At 41.9% G+C, this 26,658-nt stretch overlaps 1 long non-coding RNA gene across 1 annotated transcript; it reads left to right on the forward strand.

Annotated features, from left to right (window-relative positions):
- The first annotated feature begins 553 nt into the window (after nt 1-553).
- LOC119867617 lies at nt 554-24,276 on the forward strand. The gene is made up of 5 exons (XR_005384156.1): nt 554-692; nt 801-1,048; nt 14,380-14,632; nt 21,702-21,793; nt 24,150-24,276. It is a non-coding gene; the product is annotated as an uncharacterized LOC119867617 (long non-coding RNA).
- The last annotated feature ends 2,382 nt before the right edge of the window (nt 24,277-26,658 follow it).

Genomic DNA, 26,658 nt, shown 5'->3' on the forward strand with positions numbered 1-26,658 from the left:
GGTTACTGCATTTATTTTTTTATTATTATTTTTTTATTATTTATTATTATTTTTTTTACTGCATTTATTTAATGGCCAGAATTGGTCTGAGACTTCCTTATCAGAGTAGCTTAACAATCATTATTGGAGAAACTTCAGCTTCTCTAGTCATTTAACACTTGTTTATCTAGTCCTGAGTCTCATTCCACATGTTCACATCTTCCGTTCTGCACAAGTGCTGGGGTTTGAGGATGAGTCAGGCTGCTGGCTCACAGGGAAGGCAGAGGTAATATATTCCCGTAGTGGAACCCCAGTCATTCTGTCTCTATGGATAGAAAGTGTCCTGGTACCAGGTCCATAGATACCCAACTTCAACAACAAGGGAGCTCATGGTTTAAAACTGTGAAACTGAGCATCAGGGAGACCAAAGCACATCTCTATTTTCAAAAGTCTGATCCGTTGCAAACATACAGCCCTTGTGAGGGAAGACACAGTTATTAAAGGCATCTGCTGAGGCTTGATCTGCTTCAACCTAACATTGTGTGCTTGTAGAATGGAATTCTCTGAGATGAAAGAATTCTGCAAAGAGAATGCCCAGTACTCCTCTCCAATTTCAGGGGCAGGCTTTCATGGAAACTTCCAGGTCTAGATGATGGACAATGCTTGGTTCTTGCCAGAAGCACCTTCATGTGCAAAGAAGGCACTTCCTAAAGGTATGTTTAAGACATCAACTCAGGTTTTCTGGAAGGAACCTGCCTCTGAGGGCCTCAGTGGGGAGGGTAGAGGGAGACATGAAGGAGACGAAAGGGATTTTCTTGCAGGAGGCAGGAACTCAAAGCAAAGACTGGAGAGGATTGGGGGTGGAAAGCAGAGAGACATTAAGTTTGTGAAAAGGAAGATGGAAAATCTTTGAGAGAAGAGGATGGAGAGCTGCTGGAAGCCGTGATAAGTCAAGAAAAGTGGAAGCCAAATCAAACCAAACCAAACACTGAGGAGTAACAAGAAGCAGAAACTCCTTTTCTGGGGTCCCCTGAAGTGTGAATCTTGGCTGTAATTATGCAGTTGGCAGGTAAGAGCTGATTTCAAGGGTGACAACATTTATTTATTGTTTACTTATATTTTCTGGAACATCTGGATTTTTACAATTCTCAGCATAGGCAGAAGTGGCTTACCTTGCCCTGGGATTCATAAAACAAGGTGGAGGCATTCTAGTTTCTTTTTTTTTTAAAGATTTTATTTATTTATTCATGAAAGACACAGAGAAAGAGAGGCAGAGACATAAGCAGAGGGAGAACCAGGCTCCCTGCAGGGAGCCTGATGTGGCACTTGATCCCAGAATCCTGGGATCATGACCTGAGCCAAAGGCAGATGGATGTTTAACCACTGAGCCTCACATGTGTCCTGGCATTTTAGTTTCTGATGCATTTTGGTGGCCTTGAAGACTTTTGACTTAAGGCCTAGGCAACGCTAAGTGCCTGTTCATTCACTGTGCTCTGGATAAACAAAAGAGGGAAGTGATGTCAATGTCATTGCCAATGATAATAAGCATGTAAAAGCCTTGTGTGCCCTGCAATAATATAGCCTGGTTTAATGCATGCTGTTGGTACTTCTTACATAGTAATTAACTTGGGCAGAATAGACCCACATAATCTTAAACCAATTTTTGAGCTTGAGAGTAGTTGTCTTTGAATTGATGCACATAACTGGACATAATTTCTGTGTTTACTGTTGAAATTGGGTCCCAGTTGAGCTCCAGAATAGACACCAGAGACACTCTTCCTCTGGACAACACAATGTAAGAGCTGAGTACCTACTATTTGCAGAAAAAAACTTACTTATGTTACAGACTGAATTGTGTGCTCCCTTCCCCTGCCCACCACAAGTCCATATGCTGAAGCCTTAGCATCCAACGTGGCTGTGTTGGGAGATAAGGTCTTTGAGAAGATAATTAAGGTTAATTGAGGTCATAAGGGTGGTACCATGATCCAATAGGACTGATGTCCTTATAAGAAGCGAAGTGACACTGGGCATGCTTGTGCATAGAGAAAAGGTCATGTGAGGATACAGAGAGAAGGTGGCCATCTACAGGTCAAGGAGAGAGGTCCCAGGAGAAACCAACCCTGCTGACACCTTGGTCCTGGACTTGTAGCCTCTAGACCTGTGAGAACTTACGTTTTTGTTGTTTAAACCACTTAGTCTGTGGTATTTTGTTATGGCAGCCCTTGCAGACTTAGACAACCATTAGCCTCCCTTCTATGGTTTTTATGCTTCCATTGGAGCCATGGGGTCTTGAGCTCTAGCTTAGGCTGTGGCATTAAAGCTTTGGCATATTCATAAATTTAAAAAAATAAGGCATGGGTAGAAACCAGAGCTTGGCCTCTGCCAAAAGCTCTGATATACTGTAGGTGTTCAATAAATGGTTATGGATTATATGGAGAAGCCGCTAGGAATGACTTTTCATGAAAAGTGACTCTGGAACTTCTGAAGGAGTAACCACATACCTTGACCCAAAGAATAATGAAGAGATTCAAAGGATCCATCTGGGAAAAGGGACATGGAGAGCAAGATCAAAGAGGCTTCAGCAAGGAAGGGTCTGGAGCAGGGAGGAGCTCCCTAAGGGAGGAGCAGAAGTGTCTCAGAAGTGATGACAAAAGTTGGTAGAAAACTTCAGAGATCTTTTTATTGTTATTGATTTTTGTTTTTGCCATGAGTAGATGAGCTGGTTAGGGTCCAACGAGGGGGCTTAGGGTCAATGGATCCCAGGGGCTGGTCTATATGGGGCTCTGGATTCAAAAATCATTGTCACTGTGAAACTACAGGCTTGCAGTGGGGGGAGTGGAGTGTGGCCTGGGGAAGCACAAGTCACACTCCCCTCAGCCAGCACAGAAGCTTCAGCATTGTCTACACAAGACCGTTCTAAGAATTGTTATTCCATGAACCTCCATGGCCTCTATTTTCCATGGTCATCTTGGGCAATGGTGCTAATACACAGCAAGAGGGTCAGCTGAAAATACTAAGTAAAACACTGAGCTTGGACAACCTGGAGTGGACAAACCCTGGTGAAAACACTGTATTCTATGGCATCAGAGCCATTCTGCTGCTGGATCCCTAGGTAGAGAGAGACTTTAGTCACCAGGGGCTTTCCTCTCCTTGTCCTTTCTCTCGTTCATCCAGAGTCATTTCATGCAAGATGCCAGCCCAGGATTTCACAAGTCACCTTTTATATAAAATACAATTTATCTTTATCCTTCAAGAGTTCTATCAATGCTGGGTTCCTTCTCTTCCAGCTTTCATGCTTGTTAAAAAGCCCTACCTTGTCTTTTCTGAATGCTTCTGAGTGCCCCAACCATTATTTGCAACTATCCCCATTGCCACAAGCAGCCTTCAGGAACAATCTGTGTTGCTCAGCTACTTGAAGAAGTTTCTGGATGGAAAGCCATCCAGTTACCTCCTTTACAACAGGAGATATTTCATCTATGAAGGTATTTCCCTCCCACCACCAACTCTCTGGCTTGCTTTGCAAACACTGGCTGCAGCAGCGTAGAGATGTCACGAGCTGCATCTCACGCCCTTCAAGGCTGACTTTTCATGCTCTTTATATTCAACCCATTATCTGTAGAAACTCTACATGCCCTTGGCATTGTCACTCCAGAGCTGAAAGCAAAGCCTTGGCATTCCAGAATATTTTGTGACTCTTATGACTCACCCCAGATGAGAATGTCTAATTCTAGCATCATGAGGAAGGATGAAAGAACATAATTTCCTAAAAAAAATATATGACATTGTTAGAAATAAAAGCCTGTGAGCCCAAGGAGCACAGTCTTAAAACGGAGAAAGCAGAGAGTTTGAGAAGGCTTTCTGGAATCACAAAATCTGCTGTAGTTTTTTATGCTTTGAAAGAATAACTTGAAAGAAAAATAAAAATTGGCACACTGGGGGACACTCTGTGTATACAGCAGTTTTAAAATATGCATTTGTTCACATTCAAGAGTACAAAACCTCGTGGGTTCTTCTTCCTACAATGGCTTCCTGTCTCACTCTAACTCAACAGCTGCAAGTGGCTTTGGTAAATTGTTCTAGTACATTTCCATGAACATTAGTAAAATTTATGTCAACTGAACTGTCAACAATTGTCGGTCTTTAAAGACCCTAATCTCCCCCTTGCAAGAGAATACAAATCTGTGTCACACCTACGGTTTCTCATGTGTCCTGGTACCATTTGTCTATCTCGTTTTCCTTTTGTTCTCCTCTGGACTCAGAAGGCTCCTTGCTCATCAATCAGCTTTAGTGTCAATGAGGTATATTCTGACTTGGTACAGGCTCCCCCTATTACTCCCTCCTCTGGTACAGCTGCCTTTTTTTTTTTTTTAACCAGTGAATGAGGTTTTCCTTGCAGAGCAGCTCCATTTGTGTGCTGCAAAGACAGAAGACAAATTGATTTCAAAACCGCGTTATCCTACATAACTTTGGGGTAATGTCCATTATTCCATAAACAGAATTTTTTTTCTACAGAAACATACGCAAGGGCTTATGACTCCTACCCATCAGGAATTGTTACCCCAGGTTTACAGTTTTTCCAGAAAGTTATGTGATGTCGACAGTCCTCAAGCTCACAGCCTGTTCTATAGATGGATTGAACCATCTCTACATTTGATTGGCTGGGAACTCAGTTGGGGCTTCTCACACTATTTGTGGTGAAGGGTCAGCATTTTTTATTTCCACCATGCCATGGACTGCTGCTTTTATAAAATACAAGATCACAGACTTGGATGCTATGGTAACGTCAAATTTCAAACAAAAGTTTCTAAGTTTCCTGTTCCCGCTTTCTATACTTATTGCAGATAGTGACAGATAGTTCATGGACCAGCCCAAATCTGTGGACCAAATGTGCATAGCATTCAGTCTGGGTCTATGGTCACACTACGCTAAGACTTATCCTGCAAAAGCATCATGCGATGTGGGATGCGTTCTCCTCTGTTTCCTAGAGCAGCATAGATTTTAGACCTATGAGGAGGGAAATGATTTAAACTTGCTTTTAGAAGAACAGGTGCTGAAGGCATCTGTCTTTGTTGGAACCCTGAGTCACCGCAATCAAAGCATGATGATGTATGGCATTCAGGTAGGAAGGAGAAAACAAACAAACCTGCAAAAGAGCAAACAAATCCATTCGATGGCTACTCAGAATTGGAAAGGGAATCACAACCAAAAATACAAATGAGTTAGAAAAAAATGGGAAAAAAATCAAACAAATTAATAAACAAAAAACAGAATCAGACTTACAAATATAGAGAACTGATGGTTGCCAGAAGGGAGGGCAGTGAAGGGGAGTGGGGGAGATTGGCTTTTGGTTATAGAATGAAGAAGTCATGGGAGTAAAAGGCACGACAGAGGGAATATACTCATTGGAATTGTGATAGTGTTGTCTGGTAACAGAGGGAGCTGCACTTGTGGTGAGCAGAGCACAATGTAGAGAGTTGTTGAATCACTAATTTGGACACCTGAAACTAATGTAACACTGTGTGTCAATTGTGCTCAAATAGTTGAGAGAGAGAGAGAGAGAGAGAGAGAGAGAGAGATGAATATTATTTAGCCTAAAAGCTTAAAAATCTTGCCATTTGCAATATGCATGGATCTTGAGGACACCATGCTGAGTGAAATTAGTCAGACAGAGGAAGATAAATGTTGTATGACTTCACTTATATGTGGACTCTAAACACACCAGAGTCAGGGACATGGAGGACAGACTGTGGTTGTCAGGGGCAGGGGTGGATGTGTGTGGCAGTTTGTGGGGGAGTAAAGTGGGTCAAAGGGGTGGTCAAATGGCATAAATGTAAGAGTTCTAAGCTGAATAAGGATGTGAAGTGCGTACAGCGTGGTGACTGTAGTTAGCAATGCTGTATCGTATGCTCGAAAGCTGCTAGGAGGGTCTGTCTTAAAAGCTCTCACCACACACACACACACACACACATAACTGTGACTATGTGAGGTGCTGAGTATGTAAACTAATCTTATTGTGGTCATCACTCCACAACATGTATCAAGTCTCTAGTATGAATACCTCAAACTTACACTATAGGTCAATTATATCTCAGCAAACCTAAAAAAAATGAAAAAAGCAATGCAAGGCCTTGAAGAATTGCATGCAAATTTGAATATTTAGGTCCTCTGGCTGCAGCTGGAGAATGGATTACCAAGAGTAGGCGGGTAGAGAGTAGGCAACTGACCATCAGAGGAGGACAGGTGAGGGCCAGGGCCAGGAGCGGGTCCGGCTCAGCCATTTGGCACAGGAGGCACAGCGCCCATGGCCCACAGCACATTTTAGTGGTTCATGAAAGTGCTTAATTTGCTTATCTTAAAATCAGAATTCAAAAATGAATATAATAATGATGAACATATAATAATGAATTCAACTTGAATTTTATCTGTCTTTATATGAACAAAGTGATAGCACATAATTTTTAATATTTTTTTTTATGGCAGTAGGGGTCCATGAAGGCAAAAGTGCCCAGGGCTCCCTGGTGTCAGAAGGTGGCTCTGGCTGTGAAAGCAGAGAGAAAGTGACTCAGAAGATAAACACTGATAGGATTGGTGATGGCCTCTGGCTGTTGGATGTGGGGATCACACAGCCCCATGGTGGCCACGACTAAGATGGAAAGTAGTGAGAAGACTAAATTGAGGGGAGTGTGATGAACTCGACTCTGGACACTTAAATCAGAGACGTCCATGGGTCCTGAGGAGTTTACAGATGGACAGTCTTTGTGCAAACCGTGTTGTGGTCAGACAAACGTTTCATTTCTTTGGTCTCTGCCATGGGACAGGAAAATTGCTTTACTGAGCAGAAGCTTCTTTTGCAGTGGCATTTATTATGCTGAGATTTTACCTGTCTTACTTTTACTGTAGTAATTGGAGGTCTGGGGACTATTTGGAGAGATCTGAAGGAGTATCATTCTTTTGCTGAAATGTGCAAACTCTATCAGTACTGATTACATTTTGCAAGATGCAGAAAACCCTTGCTGATTTAAAAATTAAAAAAGAAAGAAAAGAAAAACAAAAACAGCTATTCACTCAGCCCCTCTTTGCACATTTAGGCAGATAATACCATGAATGCTGGAGCATAAACAACAAATTATATTAAACAAGCCACGCTATGTACATCTCCATTGAAAACACGTTAGAGAATGAAACTCAACAGCTGCCAAATGTACTAAATGATCAAATCGGAAGGAAGTGAATGTCTTTTTGAAGCTCTCCAAAAGGATTTACAACCGTGGTGTTAAAAAAATAAGATGATATGCATTTGATGGTGACCCTAGAAACGTCTTTTTTTTTTTTTTTTTTTTTTTTTTTTTTTTTTTTTTAGAAACGTCTTAAGTATCTTTCGACAACAATTTCAGCTCATGTTTTATTAAAACCTTTGTTTCTTCAATTACATCTGGTAATATAAAGCATTTTGTACATTAGAGAGAATCTGAGATCTTTTGCCCATGCTTAAAAAAACCTCATATAAAAGATGTGACATTCACTTTAGTCTTTTTTTGTAATAAAATAAGACTTGACCCAACACATTGTGATAAAAGAGCAGTTGAACCAGACCAGATGATCTACCTCTGAGAAAGGCACCACTCATCATTTTGATCATTTCTTCCTCCTCAAACACCAGCAGAAATGGGTCTTTTGTAAAAATTAACTATGCTAAAAGTCTTTTCTCTTTATGTTTCCTCCTGACATTATTAATTTTTAAGATCAACTGGAGCCATAAAATCTATACACATTGAGAGCTCATCATCTCCTTCTTTCCTTTTGCCTCTGATGCCTGAGGTTGTGGTCAGGCCAAAAACAATTAAGCAGAATGTAGGTCAGTTCACCGGGTGATAAATCTACCCATTCCTTTGGGTCTACACTCTGAAGATTCCCTGGTTAACGCTAGGACAGGTGCTATTTCGAGCAGAGATGAAAGAGAAGGATCTTCAAAGAATATGCATGGTGAATGTTTCTAGAGCACGTGATGGAAAGGCCTTGCAGGAAGGGGTTCTCAGCTTCATGAGCAGTCTGCTGTCCTAGAAGCAGACAGGAGGCTGAGTGGCTACATATGGTGACACATTTCTTTTAAGAAGAGGGCAGATACCATGTGGAGTGGAAGATACTGGCTGGAAGGATTCAGCTGTTGTGTGGACAACCTGGGTCTGGGAGTCACGTGCCCAATTCTGGGCCCTGTCAGGTCACTAACCAGATCACGTGTAGGTGGTAAGTCTTGTGCTTCTCTGGGCCTCAGTTTCTTCTTCTGCAAAGGGGATGTCAGTTCATCTCTCAAGTCCATTTCATGGACTGCCATGAAAATCTTGATGGCCTAAGAATCTGCCGTGAATTCATCTACCTCTTTCTATGAAGGGTTACTTTTTTCTGTTTGGGCATCTTGTCTTGTTCCTTAGTGTGGTAGGCAGAATAACGCCCCCCCCCCTCCTCACTTCCCCCACCTCAGAATGTCGACATCCTAATCCCTGGAACTTGTGAACGTGTTTCCTTGCATGACAAAAGGAATTTGCAGATGGAATGATGGATCTTGACATGGAGAGATTACCCTGGGTTATCCTGGTGGGCCCAGTGGAACCATGAGGATCCTTATAAAGAGGGAGGTAAGAATGTCTGGCTTAGAGAGAGGGAGGGAGGGAGGGTGGGAATTGAAGGTGCTATCCTGCTGGCTTCAAAGATGGAAGAAGGGTCCATGAGCCAAGGAATGCAGGTGGATTCTAGAAGCTGGAGAAGGCAAGAAAACAAGATTTTCCCCTAGAGCCTGCAGAAGAAAGCTCTGCCAATCCATTCTAGACTTCCGACTTACAGAATTATAAACTAAGAAATGTATGTTGTTTCAAGCCACTGAATTTGTGGTAGCCACAAGGAAACTCATACACCTTGAGAGGGAGGGCTTCAGTGTCTGTACCCTCCTCCCTCTGGCGGCATGGCTCAGTAGCACTGTACCAGCTCAGCTGGTTAGCATCTATCCTTCCCTGAGGAAGGATTTTTCACTTACAGGATAGGAAACGGCTGCATAGGCTGAGGACTGGCAGGGGAGGAGAGTGATGGTTCAGGCGGCACTCCATCAAAGAAGAAATTTTCTGTTCACCTAGAGCCATGTGTATAAACATCCCTGCCCTGGGGAGGCAGCGGACCTGTAGTGGGAGATTTGCATCCCGAGGCTGAGCTGGTGGAGGCAGCATCGTCTTCAGATGAAACCTTGTTTGGCTTTGTGTAGTATCAAGTGGCTCAGAGCCCAAGAGCAATAGAAACGGAATTGCAAAGCTGGTAGGGCTGCAGCAGGAAATTTACTTTAAGGGACGGATTTGAGAAACAAAGTCTGTAATAATTGCATGTTGATCTCTCCTGAGTAACAGGAGGGTTGGGATGTATCTCTGTTCATCTGAGCTGGTTTGAGATACCCAGGGCAGAGGACCAAGGAAAACTCTAGGTAAGATGCTGTTGAGGCTCACATGACATAATCCATTAAATTATTCAACAGTCATGTCCGTCAGCTCTGGCTGGCAAAGGACATTTAATGGTGCTATATGGGAACGACCATGGTGATGGCGCTTACAGATCTTCCTGACAGCGGATCCCACAGCCCCAGCTCTAACAAGGAAGCCTCTGCACCCACCATGCTCTGCATTGTCACAATATCCAATATCCATATCCCAGAAGAAGAAGGCCCAACCCTCAAAACTCACATTATCCAAACAGGGATCTGTCAGTTGTTAAAGGGAACACCTGGCAAAGCATATTGGAAGGAAGTAGATTCCTGGAGGAATCTATTGGACAACGAGTCAGCGTTTGAAAGCACTTAGTAAAAGGGCTTAAGCATAGTTTTGGTCTTGTTGGTAATGGGGTTGATTAAGAAGACATTCCAGAGAAGACCACATCGTATGAGACAAAGATGGCAGGCAACACTCTGAATTATTCACATAGCCATGCTGCTTGTCCCTGATATGACCGGAAGAGGAATGTCAGAATCTACTTTTAAATGGCTTAGGTTCTAAAATGTATATAAATTCAGAAAGTAGATGTCATCATTCTTGTTAAGGGAGCCCTTCTGTTGGCTTCATGAAGGGTCAAGTAAAAGTACTCTTCCTGATATAGATAAATACAGGGAGCTGAACTGCGGGTGCTGCAGAGCCTCGCACTCACGGTCTTCTGCTCCGAGGTGGTGGTGGCGTGTGTACAGTGTTCTCAGGGACACGCATCAGCGGGAAAAAGCATCGAGCTTGGAGCCCCGAGGACTGGGATGCCTGTGTAGTTTCCGCCACGGGCCAGCTCTGCAACACGAGGTGCTTACCTCACTTCTCTGGGCTTCAGTTTTGTTGGTCTTGAAGTGGAGGTTAAAATAGTACCTCCCTCCGGGATGTTTATGAAGTAAAAAAGTAGTCAGCGCATACAAAAGCCTGAGCAAAGTAAGTGCCCCCAACAGAACCAGCATTTGATGTGTCCTCATTATTATTACTACTTCGTCTCTCTGTGGGTTACTTCTGCCTGTGAGTGATGATCAGTCAGCCGCAAGTAGTGAGTTCAAAATCATACCCAAGAGCAGCTGCTTTGTGGAAGAGTTGAGCATGACAACGAAACTCTAGGTCCCCTAATATTCAATGAATCTTGAGCACCTGCTCTTCTGCTTTCATGGCTTGGCAGCTTCCAGCAAGTTCTCTGGCAAGAGCCATTCCATTTTGTAGTAGAGATTTAAAACTACCTTCCCATCCTCTGCAGGGCTAGAGCATGCCTTGGAGCCTGGGGGTTGATTAAATATGGAAACTCTAGGACTGGAGAGAATTTCTTTCTTTCGTTTCGTTTTTTCTTTCTTCCTTTCTTCCTTTCTTTCTTCTTTCTTTCTTTCTTTCTTTCTTTCTTTCTTTCTTTCTTTCTATCTTTCTTTCTTTCTTTCTTTCTTTCTTTCTTTCTTTCTTTCTTTCTTTCTTTCTTTCTTCTCTCTTTCTTCTTTCTTTCTTCTTTCTCTTTTCTCTTTCTATCAGTGAGAAGGCACAGCAGGTGCCCTTCCAAAGGCAAAGAAAACTGGTGCCCACCATCAGTCCCTACTGACAATATCAACAGTCCTCAGAGGTCCTGAGGCCCAGTGATCACCTCCCAAGGCAAATGCTGCTTTTTCACAGACCAAAGGAGCCCACAAAATGCCAGGACAGGATGCTCCGTAGGCTTGGGAACAGGATCCATCTCCCTGTGAGAACGAGCACCCAGCTTTTCTTCTCTCATCACCAGTTTTGTACCGCATGGGACCTGTCTTGGTCTCGCAGAAGTGGACACTAATTTCCTCTTCAGTGGCACATCAGAAGCGTGTCTGGGGCGGTGCAGGGAGGAAGCCACCCTGTCTGTATTCCTGTCCCTCTGGGCATTGGAGCCCCAAATGCCTGCACCGCCTGACAACGGCAGATGGGGTCTTCCAGGGAGGGAATGACAACAACTCTAGCTGCCAGGATGGGCTGGCTCAGCTTCTTGGGGAGACTTTGTTTCTTCCTTGACGACTTGTCTGAAAGATGATGACTCCTCCATCTGCTAGAAAGCTTTAGAGTTTGGCCAAGGCATGGAAACTTATTTTATTCCTTTCTATCTCTGTGGGCTAATGTGCTTGACTGGGATGAGGCAGGTGCAGTAAACACAGCACTGGCCCCGCAGACCCGGTGGGGTCCTGGCTGGCCCCACTGTCTGCTCCCTGAGTCTCCCCTCCCCATGCCCTGCCACTGTCAGAGCAGATGCTTTCTTTTCAGGGACTCCTCGGACCTCTCCAAGCAGATTCCTAACTTCTTTTTTTAACCTTATTCGGTCCCCATGAAAATCTCTTGGCATGGGACAGGAAAACCAGTGGTCATTGACTGTCTGTACATATCACATCCTTTCTAGGTGCATATAATTAAATAGAAGAGGGGCTGATATTTATTGAGTACTTGCCATATGCCTAGCACTATTTTAAATGCTTCACAAGATATTTTTTCCTTATTCTCATCATAGTGCTATGAAGAAGTATGTCACAATCCTCCATTTACAGATGAGAAAAGTGAAGCCATTATAGGTTGAATCAGTTACCCAGGATCACCTACCTGGTTGGTGTCCATGTTCAATTTAAGCCCAGCTGTCTAAAGTAGGGCACCACTCTTGCTATTCATTATTTTGATGTTGCACCCTTTGCAGGATTCCAAAGAAATCTCATGACAAACTTGTAATCTAGGAATCATTATTTACATTTTACATATGAAGATGTGGGTCTTAGAGAGGATGATGAATTTTTTTCATGACCTACACTTTCTGTCATTGAGAATATAGATGAATCTAATCTAAGATCTACATTTGCTCTTGAGTCAGAGATCCAGTTTTATCTTGCTCTTTCATTAGCTCACTGTAAAAATTGTAGGCTCTTAGAGATATGTATCTCCTTTTCTCAGGTTTGGTTTCAGACCATGTAATGGTCGCAGCACAGTGACTTCTGGAAGACACCATGAGTCCTGGAATCATTCAGATCCCGGATCCATGTAGGCACAGGAATCTATGATAGGCACAGGAACCACTCAGCTCCAACCTCCACATAGTAAAGCTACTACAACTACTAGCAAATGAAATAAATATCTCTACTTTGTTTCCATCTGTGTGGAGATGGTCATGTGGAGTGGTTTGAGCCAATAGACAAGCCAAAATTTACCTACTAGGGTAAGAGAGGTGGTTTAGGAAAGCTTTTACAGGAGAAACTAATGCAATTGGCACTACCACTTCCTCATTCTTTCTCTCTTAAACCAAAGTGTGAGGTTCAGCAACTACATTGTGACTGTCACAATGGCTGTCAACTGGAAATGGCAAAGAAGAAAGATGAAAGAGCATGGTTGAGCTTTGGGTTGTCTGTCTCCAGTGTGAGAAAAATAAACTCCTTTGCTTTTCCTTTTTTAAAAGTCCCTCTTTGTTGGAGTTTCTGTTGCCCTGTGAATGATACAAGGTCTAAACACCTAGAATAGTTCCAGGAATGCTATATCCTTGTGTCAGTTGGGGTCAGCTTAGTTCCATGCCATCTCCTCTCTTTCTTTCCTGTTCAACACAGCTTCACATTTTCCTTCATTCCTTAGAGTCTCCTGTGAAATATGGGTAATTTGCCTCCTGCTAACAATGTAGTAAGCATGCATGGAGGACAGCTCCAACCATTATTTTAATCTCTGAATGGGAAAACTCAAAGTTCTTTTTTTTTTTTTAAGTTGAAAGTTAAACTGAGCATTCTGCTTTTATGTGGCAATGTCAAGAAAATCTATATTCCATATTTGGGGCTGTGCAGATTGCCCTGGAATTAGAGGGGATTTTCCCCAAAAACATGTTATACATTTGTCTGTTCAATATCTACTAAGCTGGCTGCTGAGGTGGATGTATGGTTTATTGTTCTCCCCTCAGTCAAGTATGACCAAGACCCCCTGCTCTTTCTTAATTTAATGGAGTGATTACCTTGATTAGTTAAAAAAATTTATGTCTCCAGGAATTATGTTCTTATTCTATTTCAAACAAATTACTGAAAATTATTCTATTTGAATCAAACGCAGTGATCATTTTCACTTAGGGGGCTTGAAACTCAATAAACATAAATTTAAGTGAAGTAGTGTAATACAAAAAGTTTTTGTGACAAACAAATACGCATTCACACGTATGTGAGCACACATACATGCATGCATGCACACACATGCACACGCACACTCAGTGCAGGGATGCATACTAGAATAACTAGAATGGTTCTTTTAACTAGTTTAATAAGTGAGTGTGGGATCCAGGAAGTACATTCAAGTGATATTGGAGGAATGTCTTCAGAAGAGGCACTATGGTCTACAGGAACTCTGAGCTGGGCCACAGGCAGCCTGTGTTTGATTTCTGATTCTACTGCTTCCCTACGGGGTGGCCTTCCCCCCTAGTTCCTTACCTGAAACACTGGACATTGAACAGAGTATTCTCTCTTTTTTTTTTGGTCTTTGTATCTCTCACATTCCGTGACTGCATGTTCCCTCCACAGATTACACTCTTCTAGATTTTTAAAGAAATGGTATCATGAGTACTGGCTTTCATTTCATGAAGAGTAATCGCCTTACTTTACACTGGTTATAAAAATACAATCAGGATGTACTATAGGCATAATTTTTAAGGTTATATGAAGAAATATGTGACTTTGTTTATAACTCTGCATAGGGGGCACCTTCTGAAGGAGACTGAGAATACCGACCTATAGAAGTCAACATACACAAATTTAACAATATCAAAATGAAAACTTCTGTATTACAAGACATAACCTGGAGACCAGAGGACTACGTTTGCCTTCATGAAACAGGACAAACGACTGGTATCCAGAGTATATCTGTGTGTGATGTTGACCAACCATTTATGTTTCAGGGCTCACCTTATGGATCCTTTCTCTGGGGTATCACAGTTTTGCATTTGCAATTCTATCAAGACTGGAAGTTGAAGTCTGCTTAAGTTAATAAAACCTCAGTTTCTTGAAGTGTAGAAAAGCGGGTGATATGTACATCAAGTCACAGAAGAGGAAGTAAAAGTGACCAGTAAGCATATGAAAATTGGCTCCACTCTTCCCTCATCAGGAATACTGAAATCAAAACTAGGAGATCGCATGTTCCATAATGTGCCGGTAAGCTTAAAGAGAAATAGGGAAAAAACACCATGCAGGGTGTATAGTTGTACTGCCATTTTGGAGGGTAATTTGTTAGTGCTAGAAATTAAGATCTTGCCTATGCATTTATTTTTCTTTGCTTTATCTTTATGGCATCAACTGTGCAGATTTGGATTAATTATAATCTTGGTTATGGCTCAATTTAAATATGGTTCCATGTATATTCTCATTCATTTGTTCATGTTTACTTAATAAGCACATGTGAACTCATCAGCCAGTGTAAAACTAGGACCTCGACCATGACTTTCTCTGTGTCACCATCCCCAGGATAACACGTCTCTCTGTATCTACCCAAGGAAAGAACATCTAAAATCTTGTGTTCCTAATGTTGTTCTTTAAATGTGTATACATGGCTTTATCTCATCCATATGAATCCCTAAGAGGTATATTTTAAAATTCTAGTGTTTTTTTTTTTTTAAACTTACCATAAAAGGGCACAAAGCTATCCAAAGAGAAAGAAAAGACCCTTTCCAGGAAGTGTTAACACACAACCAAGACCAGGTCAAGCCCAAGGAGAATCTGGTTTCATGGCTATGTATTTATAGAATAATTTCCATTTGAAAATTGTTTTCCAAATATTTTAGGAAGCCACCGTGGGAGACTTTTCAGTTAGCGGAAAAGAAAAAAACTCATGCCTTGGTGAAATTTCTTATTAATTGACAATTAGTGTTGAGAATTTGGGAGAGCTTATGTAAGATTTGAAATGTAAGGAGGTTTTGAAACATTCACACAAGGATTCCTTTAGAAAGTTTGAAAAGGCCTGAAAAGATATGTTAAAAAGAATTAAAAAAAAAAAAAAACAGAGAGATTGGGGAAAGGTAATTACCAGATAAGGAGGGTTTATATATATATACGGCGGGTGATAAAACAGGCTGGTTATTAACCTGGCAGGTAAAGGGACAAGCCACTGACGGTAATTGGGGAAATGAGTGCTCAGAATAGTAATTCTTCCCTTCTCCCTTCTTCTGAGGAAATCATTGCTTAATTGAAGCGGATCCATGAGAATCTTTACAATTTCTTGAAAGAGATGGTGATTCAAGAGGCTTTTGTGACTACAAAACAGTGATTTAAATCATTTCCTGAGGAAAGGAGTTTGGAAGAAGATTAAAAAAATTAATGCCAGTTTAGCTATTAGTGTGGAAAACAATCAGGACTGAAATAGATGTTTACCAGCCACACTGTGCTTTTTATGACTTTAGAGGCAATGTCACATCTTGGCACATGTGAAAGCAGAGTTCCATTGTGGCAGACATCAGTGGAATGCCCTGATGTAATTCTGGGAATGCTGCAAAAAATATAATATTGTGTGTCAGAGCTTATAGTGGGGGAAAGTAAACAAGGGAAATTAGGGAGAGGAAACAGATATCCAGATCTAGGAAAAAAACTACTAGAACTGATAAATGAATTCAGTCAAGTTGCAGGACACAAAATCAATGTATAGAAATCAGTTGTGTTCCTATACAATAATAATGAAGTAGCAGCAAATGAAATTAAGAAAACAACCCATTTACAATTTCACCAAAACAATAAAATATCTATGAACAAACTTAACCAGGAAGGTGAAAGACCTGTACTCTGAATACTAGAAACCACTGATGAAATAAATTCAAGATGCAAAGACATGGAAGAACACTCCACACTCATGGATTAGAAGAACAAAAACTGTTAAAATGTTTATACCACCCAAAGCAATCTACGATTTAATGCAATCCCTTTCAAAATACCAATATTATTTTCCACAGAAATAGAACAAACAATCCTAAAAGTATGTATTCAAGAACTTGAATAGCCAAAGCAATCTTGAAAAAGACAAATAAAACTGGAAGCATCATGATTCCAGACTTTAAGTAATATTACAAAGCAGTAGTAATTAAAACAATATGGTACTGAACTGAAAATAGACACATATATCAACAGAATAGAATAGAAAACCCAGAAATAGGTCCACAATTATGTGGTCAATTAATCTTCTACAAAACAGGAAATAATATCCAATGGGAAAAATGATGGTGTTTGGTGGGGGGCACGGGGGTGGTGGTTCCTGGGTGGCTCAGTCGGTTTAGAGGCTGATTTGACCCTTGATTTCAGCTCAGGTCATGATCTCAGGGTGGTGATACCAAGCCTCAAGTCAGGCTTTGTACTCAGCGGAGAGTCTTAAGATTCTCTCTCTCCTTCTTTTCCTCCTGCTCCCGGCTCTTGTACTCACTCTTTAAACAAAGCCAAACAAACAAAACAAAAAACAAATGGTATTGGGAAAACTGGATGGCCACATGCAAAATAATGAAACCAGACCACTTTCTTTCATCATACACAAAATTAATCTCAGACTGGGTTAAGGTCTAAATGTGAGACCTGAAGTCATGAAAATCCTTGAAGAGAGCACAGGCAGTAATCTCTGTGACGTTGGCTGTAGCAAAATGTTTCTAGCTACATCTCCTGAGGCAAGGGAAGTAAAAGCAAAAATAAACTATTGGGACTACATCAAAATAAGAAGCTTCTGCACAGCAAAGGAAACAATTAACAAAACTAAAAGATAACCTATGGAATGGGAGAAGATATTTGCAATGACGTATCTGATAAAGAGTTAGTATCCAAAACATGCAAAGAACTGATGCAACTCAATTTCTAAAAACCAAACAATCCAGTTAAAAAATGGAACATGAATAGACATTTCTCCAAAGAGGACCAGATGGCCAAAAGACACATGAAAACATGCTCAATATTGCTCATCAGGGAAATGCAAATCAAAACTACAATGAGATATCACCTCACACCTGTCAGAATGGCTAAAATAAAGGATACAAGGAACAGCAAGTGTTGGTGGGGATGTGGAGAAAAAGGAACCCTGGTGAACTGTTGGTAGGACTGCAAACTAGTGTAGCCACTATGGAAAACAGTATGGAGATGCCTCATAAAATTAAAAATAGAACTATGCTATGATCTAGAAATTTCACTCCTGGTATTTGTCCCCTTCTCCCCACAAAAAGAAGACTAATTCAAAGGGATATATGCACCTTGATGTTTATAGCAGCATTATCTACAATAGCCAAACTATGGAAACGGCCCGAGTATCCATCAACTGATGAATGGGTAAAGAAGATGTGACACACACACACACACACACACACACACACACACAAGCACTAGAATATTATTCAGCCATAAAAAGGATGAAATCTTGCCATTTGCAGCAACCTGGATGGAGCTAGAGTATGATGCTAACTAAGCAAAATAAGTCAGAGAAAGACAAATACCATATGATTCCACTCATCCGTGGAATTTAAGACACAAAACAAACGAGCAAAGGGAAAAAAAGGAGACAGAGAGGCAAACCAAGAAACATCCCTTAACCAAGAAAACAAACTGATGGTCACCAGAGGGGAGGTGGGTAGGGGGGATGGGTGAAGTAGGTGATGGGGATTAAGGAGGGCAATTAAAAAAAAAACAAAAAAAACTAAGTGACCTGTGTTTCCCTTCCTAAAGGATTTGTATTTGAAGAGAGACAGGTTTGTTTCACTCATGGTTCACTGGAAAATGCTTTGAGTCTAACAATGTTGTACTTCGGCCACTGATCTAAGCAGATAATGAGAACTCAGGTGATAGAGAAGAACATAAAGTCAGTTTTGGGCAGGACCTTAGCATCGTGAATATACAGTACATACAGAATGGACCTAACAGTCCTGGGAAAGAGTAACATAGACCATTGTTGGACTGAATGTATGTGATTTCTTAGATACATAAAATAAATAACTGTGATTTCACAAGATCATTAGGTTAAGTCACAGTGTTTTCAGTCTCGATACAGAGTGTGATCACGAATTTTCTACAAATGATGACTGAATGATGGGCGTGTGTAATTCTGCTTAGCTTTTACAGATCCTGTTCTTAACTTCCTTTTATAAAGAAAACAGCTATATGCTTGTTTAGCCTTTCTTTTACTATGAAGTATACCCTGCCAAATTCTTTTAGTATTAAGTGTGTGTATAGATGATTTCATTTTTTTTCTTAAGACTTTTTTTTTTTATTTATGATAGTCACAGAGAGAGAGAGAGAGGCAGAGACATAGGCAGAGGGAGAAGCAGGCTCCATGCACCGGGAGCCTGATGTGGGATTCGATCCCGGGTTTCCAGGATCGCGCCCTGGGCCAAAGGCAGGCGCCAAACTGCTGTGCCACCCAGGGATCCCCAGATGATTTCGTTTTATATCAACATTCTCTTGTGCAATTCTTTCAGTGGCATAATGTCCTTCTGTGTGTGTGTGTGTGTGTGTGTGTGTGTGTGTGTGTAACATCATGCCCACTTGGAGAGTGATGAATTGGGTGTCACTTTGAAGCAGTCACAATGTGTCATGTTAGTACTTTTGCATTAAGTTCCAGTTAATTAAATAACCTCTGTCTTTTACTGCAAAAAAAAAAAAAAATCTTGAGCTTTATTAAGTTAGAAAATTTACAACCAATAGCATAATCAATAAAACATTAACAAACATGTCACCCCCGACAAACCTTTTGTATTGATTTTCACATTCTTACAAAGCCTGCCTGTAGCCTTGAAATAAAAACACCACTGTGGTAATGGGTTGTAAAAACATTGGCCAAACACCCCATTCCACGGGGCAGTTGTGAAACTCTTGGAATTGCTGTTGGTTCTAATTATTTGGAAAAATCTACTTACGGATGCTTTTGGAATGGTTTCACTGCTGAACGAGCTTAACTCCAGAGCCCACAAGAGAAAGGCAGAACTAACAGCAGGGATATCACTCGAAACTTTTTCCGTTGGTGGTTGCAGATTGAAGGAAGAACTGAACCCATTTTCTTGCTAATCCAGGTAACAGCAACATAGGCTTCTGCCTTAGTCGTCTGAATTTTTCAGGAGGCTATAATTATTTTCAGTCTGAAATATCCAAATGACAGCTTCACACCCCCTATGTGAGCATATGGAGATGACCATTTTATGGGCTAAGTGTTAGGGAGCTGGGTTTGAATTGTTGCTGGAAAAAGGATGATTGAGCTTGAGCATGTTGCTTCTCCTGCCAACCAGGAAGAGCTGCAAATGTGTCCTTGAATATGTATAAAGAAAGGTCTACATGGGCTCTCTGAAAAGCAACTTGTGGCCTGGATTTGCAATTCTGAGGTTGGAAGCTGCCTGGGTAGGCTTTGGGAAGGAGTCTGTCTTGTGGCTGCCTTGTATGATGCCGTGAGGAGGTGAGGCTGGCTTCTACCCTGGAAGCAGGAGGACCCACAGTGGGGCAGCAGCCAGAGGGTGATTAGGTCCCTCCCACGTACACTCAAGAAGCCTATGGTAGGATCCTCCCTTTAGTGCTGATTCTATCAATGCATCCCAGGGCAGGACTCACCATGGCAAGTAGCAGAAATGGGGCTCCCTCTGGCCAGTCTGGTTTCCCATTTAGAGAAACCCCTCATAGGTAGGGGTGTGGAATGGGAGGTGGACTTATATATTTGAAGAATGTACATGACTTGTCTGATGAAACTATTCCTTGAATTCTAGAGTTTGACTCTCTCAAAATCACAAACATATTCATTCACTCATTCATTTATTCACTCATTCAACAAAACCTGTGCTCCTATCAGAGGCCCAATACTTTGCTTACATTGACCTAACGCAAGGAAATATTATTCGTTCAGCCTTTGGAAGCAGAGGGGAGATATTTAGTGGTGAGGATAGCGATCTGTCCCCAGAGTCTGGAGAGCCAGCGCTAGGCTCCCAGCAGGTCTGGACGACCACTTGGGAGATGTGGTTGTCCCCCTGGGCCCTTGGAAGGGTGCCCTTGTGAAAGGCTGTCCTGAAAGACAAACTGTCCCATGCCTAACGTCAGCCCATGCCCCATACCCTGTGGGGAATATGATTTGTTAAACTAATGCAAGATGGCTGTTGAGAGAAATAAAGACAGATGGAATTCTGTAGGTTAAAACAGCTCTGTGGGTTCACTTTTACTGAATCTTTTATCTGTTAGGACTTGACGCTGTTTTCCTCAGCCTCTCTTCTTATTTTCAGTGGCAACCATGGTGAACCAAAATGCTCAGCCTCTTATTAACAATGGTTTTTGTGATGGACATCTTTAGTAATAATAATTCGATTGGGTTGGAAAGTGGAAAGCAAGAGGCTTCTATCCAAGCAAGAAACTATAGAGAAAATTCTGTAACAAAAGCTTCCCAGAAAAACAAAACAAAACAAAACAACAACAACAACAACAAAAACAAAAGCTTCCCAGAGAATGGAAATGAGACAAAGACTACACTATATTATGTGTTGTGTGCTATTTTAAGTTGGATTATACCTGCTGTAGTGGGGTGAACGGTGCCCTACTTCCCTAGAAAGATATCTCTATTTCTTAAGCCCTAGTACCTGTACATGTGACCTTATCTGGAAAAAGCGTCTTTGCAGATGTAGCTAAGTTGAGGCTCTCAAGATGGATCCTCCTGGATGACCCACGTGAGCCCTAAATCCAATAACAGGAATTCTTGTAAGAGACAGAAGAAGAACACACATGTAGAGCAGAGAAGTCTGTGTGGAGGCTAGGCAGTGATTGGAGTAAGTCTGGAGCCACCAGACACTGGAGGAGGTCAGGATGGATTCTCTTCTAGAAGCTTCAGATGGGGCAGGGCCAAGCCAACCCCTTGATTTTGGACTTCTGGCCCTCAGAAGTGTGAAGGACTAAATTTGTATTGTTTTTTAAACCACCCAGGTGGTGCTAGTTTGTTTCAGCAATCCTGGTGAAATACTAGAGATGCTAATTCACTTGGGCCTCACAACCACCCTAGAATGAGGTTCTATTACTACCATCATCCATCTTATAGAGAAAGAACCGAAGACTCAAGGACATAATCGAGGACACAAAATTTTTGGCCTTGGACCTGACCAAGGTGGCACTGGGCCTGGAAACCAGGCTGAGTGGGTCCACAGTCCATGTGCATTATCATTGCATCGGGGGTTGTAACTTCTAAGCTATGGAGACCACACATCTGCCTTCTGCAGGCTCCTCCAGCTTTAACCGCCATTTATCTTTTTAGTGCCAAATGCTGAAAACTTGGACAACTCCGAAGAGAAGAAAACACTGGAAACGTCAACGGTCCCACGTTCCAAAGGGAACCATGGTTTACAGGTAATTTACACACACCCCTAAACCACACACCCACACATACTATTTTACTTGAGAGCAGTGTATGTTAGCATTCATCATGATTCCCAGATTTCCTAGTAACATTTCCAAAACAACACATAGGATTACCATACCGCCTGTTTATTTTGCCAACCAAGGCCACTGAAGCAGCCGCAAAACAACAAACAAAACCTACCATCCTCAAATCCCCACCCCCACTGGATACAAGAAAGGAGTTTAACCCCATAAAAGCAAGATTATGATCTCAGAAGAAACAGCGGTGCTAGAAATTAAATTTATTTAACTTTGCGAAAAACTCAGTATGTTGAGCTTTCTCCCTCCTCACAATGCCATGGGCCTGTGGAGATGTCCTTAGAGGCGAACAGCAGGCTGTAGTGTAGACCAGCGCAAATGGCAATGTGCATTCAGAGCCTTTAGAGTTCTTGCCCAAACGCAGGTTTGATTTGGGAGGTCTGGGTGGGCACTGAGACTTGGCATTCCAACAAGCTCCCAGGCGATGCTGCTGCCAATCCAGAGACCACCTTTTGGTCCATGATTTGCAGGCCCCTAGACAGAGGCACATCTTTGTGTAGTCTGACTTTTTTCCCTTTCAGGAACCTACTGTAAACATTTCCACATATCAGAAAAACAGTTCTACAAGATGACTTTATACCCAGCTACCTGAATGTGTCTTGATTTAGTTATCCAACCCCTTCTTGCTGATTGTCTGTGGTTTTCTCTTTCTTCTCTCTGCCTCCTGCTTTCTCCTATTATAAATGCAGCAGTGATGAACATTCTTGTACCTACCTATCTGTGCACTCCTCTGATTGGTTCTTTAGGAAATATGCTAGAAATGGAGCTGCTGTTTCAAAGGAAAAGCACATTTGACAAGTACATTTTCAAAGCATTAGCATGTTTCCTTTTATCCTAACCCAGCCCCAGAGGTCAGAAATCAGAGCCAAATGGTTGTCGCATGACTAACTAGCATCAACTCAACTGACCCAGTCATGCAAAATACAACAAAGCATAATAAGAGAATTTCTAATAATTTGTTAGGCTTCTTTGCACCTACAACATTTAAGTAGGTCTAGGAAAAAAGCAGAAGAAATTATAGTATCTGTAGTTATTAATGGGCTCAGGTGATAAAGCCTGCCATTAAGTTTAGTTCATAACCTTCTCTTTCTTTTTTTTTTATAAAGATTTTATTTATTTATTAATGAGAGACCCAGAGAGAGAATGAGAGAGAGAGAGAAAGAGAGAGAGAGGCAGAGACACAGGCAGAGGGAGAAGGAGGCTCCTCCATGCCCGATGTGGGACTTGATCGTGGGACTCCAGGATCACGTCCTGGGCAGAAGGCAGGCACTAAACCGCTGAGACACCCAGGGAACCCCCATACCTTCTCTTTCTTAGACAGGGATTGCCTGCTTTACTCCCCAGGTGAACCTATAAAAGGTTTGAGAGAAGGATGGAATATTCCAATGTGCATGGTCTTAACTTGCTTTGTCGTGGCTCAACCACCATCTCTCAAATATTGTAGAGAAGACAGGACCTGGAGCCTGCAGGCTGGCTGGGAGGTTCCTCACCTGGAATTCCATGACAGGACAGACCCTTGTTCTCTCCAGGGATGTGACTCAGCCAAAGGCAGTAGAATGACCCACAAACACACCTTGAGTTCCTTCCCCACTAGTCTTTAATGGATGTCAGTGAATACCCTGTAAGAATAGCTAACGGATATCCAAGTGAACATGTACTTGGCTATAGAAAGAAAAAAATGAAATTCATAGTACAGAGAATTTCCATATGCCCTGGTCTTTGATGAAAGTGATAGCAAACATTCAAGACCACCAAAATGATGCCCTTGTTCCCATTGTATTGATGGAGGATGGTTCTTTTATTCTGTTGTTACTACTGCATCGCTCTGTCCCAACTCTAAATGCTTTCGTTCACATGAACGAAATGCTGGATCGTTCACATGAACAAAGCAAGTTAGTTGGCAAAATGGAGAGATGAGTGTATTTTTGATGGTTCTTCAGCAGAAATGACTCATCTACGACACAAGCACTGCAACCCCACCCCACTCCTGCCCTCTCATGCTGGTGTGATTTCTCGGCAGATATTGCTAATTGCTCACTACATTCTTTCTAGACCTATCTCAGATCTCAAGGCCTGGAATTTGGGGCAGCTGGGTTGTACCACTGCAGGAGGCATGGGTGGTATTGAACTCTCTGGGAGTATAACACACGCTGCCACCAAAGTAATAAAATGTAGCAACCGCATGTTGTGTGTTGGGACATAGTCGGCACAAAATAAAAATGGTTGACTGAACCCAGATATGACCTCTGAATCCTTCTCGACATAGCACTTCAAACAGCCTGATTGGATTTGGCATGCAAGAGGAACCTATTTGCTATTCCTGCTTTAAAGAAACACGCCAAGAGCCTGCCAACACAGAACATATTTAATCATCTTTGCACGAGTGTGTGTTGGGTACATGCATAATGTGTATGCAAATACAGTGTGCTTAGAACATGCAATTCTCTCCCTTCCCTCCCTCCCACTCCCTCCCTAAATATACAATTTCATGAAAACCACACCTGTGACTGCTTATTGGAACGGGAAGGGGTCCAACTTATGTTCTCAAATTTATAACATTTGCCTGTGAATTTCTAAACCGTGCTTCCTGTAATAAACTACAGAGCCTGGCAGAAAGGTGCAAAATATTTATATTTGGGCCTAACGACGTTTTCACTGGCTCCCACAACTAGAGCTCATGATACCCATGTTTGTGGACATGGCTCTTTTCTTTCTCCCTCCCAGGCTAGCTTCTTTCTTGTCCCTTCCCATGGCCCAGCTCTTTAGACTGAGAGGAGGAGATGTGATCCATATTCCAGTAGACTTGGAAAATTAGTTGTTGGCATTTCCATGAAAATTGATGGGGAAAGGAGTACAGGCAGGAGAGGCAGAACTGGTACATTTTGTTTTTGTCTTCCAGGATTCACGATACGATAGGAGATGTGCTATTGTTGTTCGCCACAGCACATCTGAAAGGGCTGTTGAAATCCTGATATAAAAACAATTTCCCAACACACAACCTTTCAGCCCTGTTTCCCCATTTTGCCCTTTTCTGGAAGCTAGCATTTAGAAATGGTCAGTTCCCAATCTATCATGTGGGAAACGCTCTAACTTTCACATTTGTCCTTCCCCTTCCACACATCTCAGAAATTTTTGGGATTCGTGGAGAGGTCCCTAAGTGATTTCATTCCATTACTTTCTGAGACTTGTATGGGATTTACGGTTTTGATGGTGCAATTGTCTACCCATGACTCTGTGGCCTCTTTTGCTAAAGAACAGAAGGTAAACTTCTCTTGGCCAAAAAATAAACAACAACAGGCAATGGTAGAGTGGAAGGAGACATTTGGGATAGATGAACTATGGTTTGAGTCGGGTAAGATTGTGGCATTGAGTTATTAAAGGAGCCTCAACTGGATGCAATTTGGCACTAATTTTTGTGGTGAGGTCGCAACTATCCTGTGGGAAATGCAAAACACTCTTAATTCATTCCAATTTTGGAGAATATCACAGGAAACCAATTTAAAGTCCTTTAAACACTATTGCAGTTGACGGAATTTCTTCTAGTGAAAGACTATGTGAAAGCAAGAGTCTAAAGTTTTCTATCCATTCGGACAACTTTGGCAGCAGTTGATAATATGAGTTAAATTAATCAAAGTGGGGAAAAAGCTAATGACCCATTTGGGAACAAAAAGAGCCCCTTATTGAAAGAAGTGGAGTTAAGAAATTTATAGAATATTGGCTGATGTGCCCTTTGGAAATTATAAATTTGCAAAGTCCCCTTTCATAGTTAATAGTTGGAGTCAAATTATCACCCAGTGTGGCCCTGGAGATGTGATACAATGGTGCTCATCAGAAGACGCAAAGTGCTGCTCAGTCTTTGGGTTGGTTTTCTCACAGTTTTTGTTAATGCTTGTTGTCTGTTGGCTTCCTTTCTCTCCGGTTTTCAGACACTGAACTCTCGGGAGCAGTAATCCTTCAGTCAGGCTTTCTGAGAAGGTTCTTGTCCAAGAGAAACATGAATTTTCCAAGCCCATTTGACAGACAATTGGTCTGGGTAGAGCTCTTGTTTTACCAATGGATAGAAATGAAGCCGAGAGCATCACAACACCCAGGCAGGGAGAGGATTCCAATGGCCACAGGAACATGAAGGAGCAGGCCACTTTGCACATGAGGAGGACCCGGAGACTGTCCTCAGGGGTGGGGGTGGGGGGTGATGGTGGCGATGGGGGTGGGGGGTGATGGTGGCGACAGGTAGTGGGGTGTGGCTCTCCGATCATATTCTTCCCACAACCTTATCACCAACCACTTGAGGAGGAAGTCATGGCAAGTGGCATGCACAGTCTGAGATTTGAATTTTCTCTGTCTCATCTCTCTTGAATCCCCAGCATCCAGAAAGCTCTTGCCACTGGATTATGTTGAATGTTGGAAAGAGCACAAGTTCTGGTGAGCACAGCCCCTGCTTCCCCCTTTATGAGAGAGTCCCTGGTCCATTGCTTAAATTTGCAAGTCTTTTACGTTTTTTCTTATAAAATGAAGTCAAAATATGTACATCAGAGGGCTGTCTTAAACACTAAATAACCCAAATAGGTGGAATGCCTATCACAGTCAATAAATGTGCATAGTTTTCATTATTATATATTAAGTGAATGGCTAATAATAATAATAATAATAATAATAAATGTGTACTGCGGGCTTGGCACTGTCCTAAGGGTTCAGAGGTGGATACCCTCATCCAATCGGTGGAGAAGTTCGAGTTCTGAGACAAAGAGGAATGTACGGAGGCCATAAGGAATGTA

The sequence above is a fragment of the Canis lupus genome, chromosome 35 (genome assembly GCF_011100685.1).
Source record: "Canis lupus familiaris isolate Mischka breed German Shepherd chromosome 35, alternate assembly UU_Cfam_GSD_1.0, whole genome shotgun sequence".
Taxonomy (NCBI): domain Eukaryota; kingdom Metazoa; phylum Chordata; class Mammalia; order Carnivora; family Canidae; genus Canis; species Canis lupus.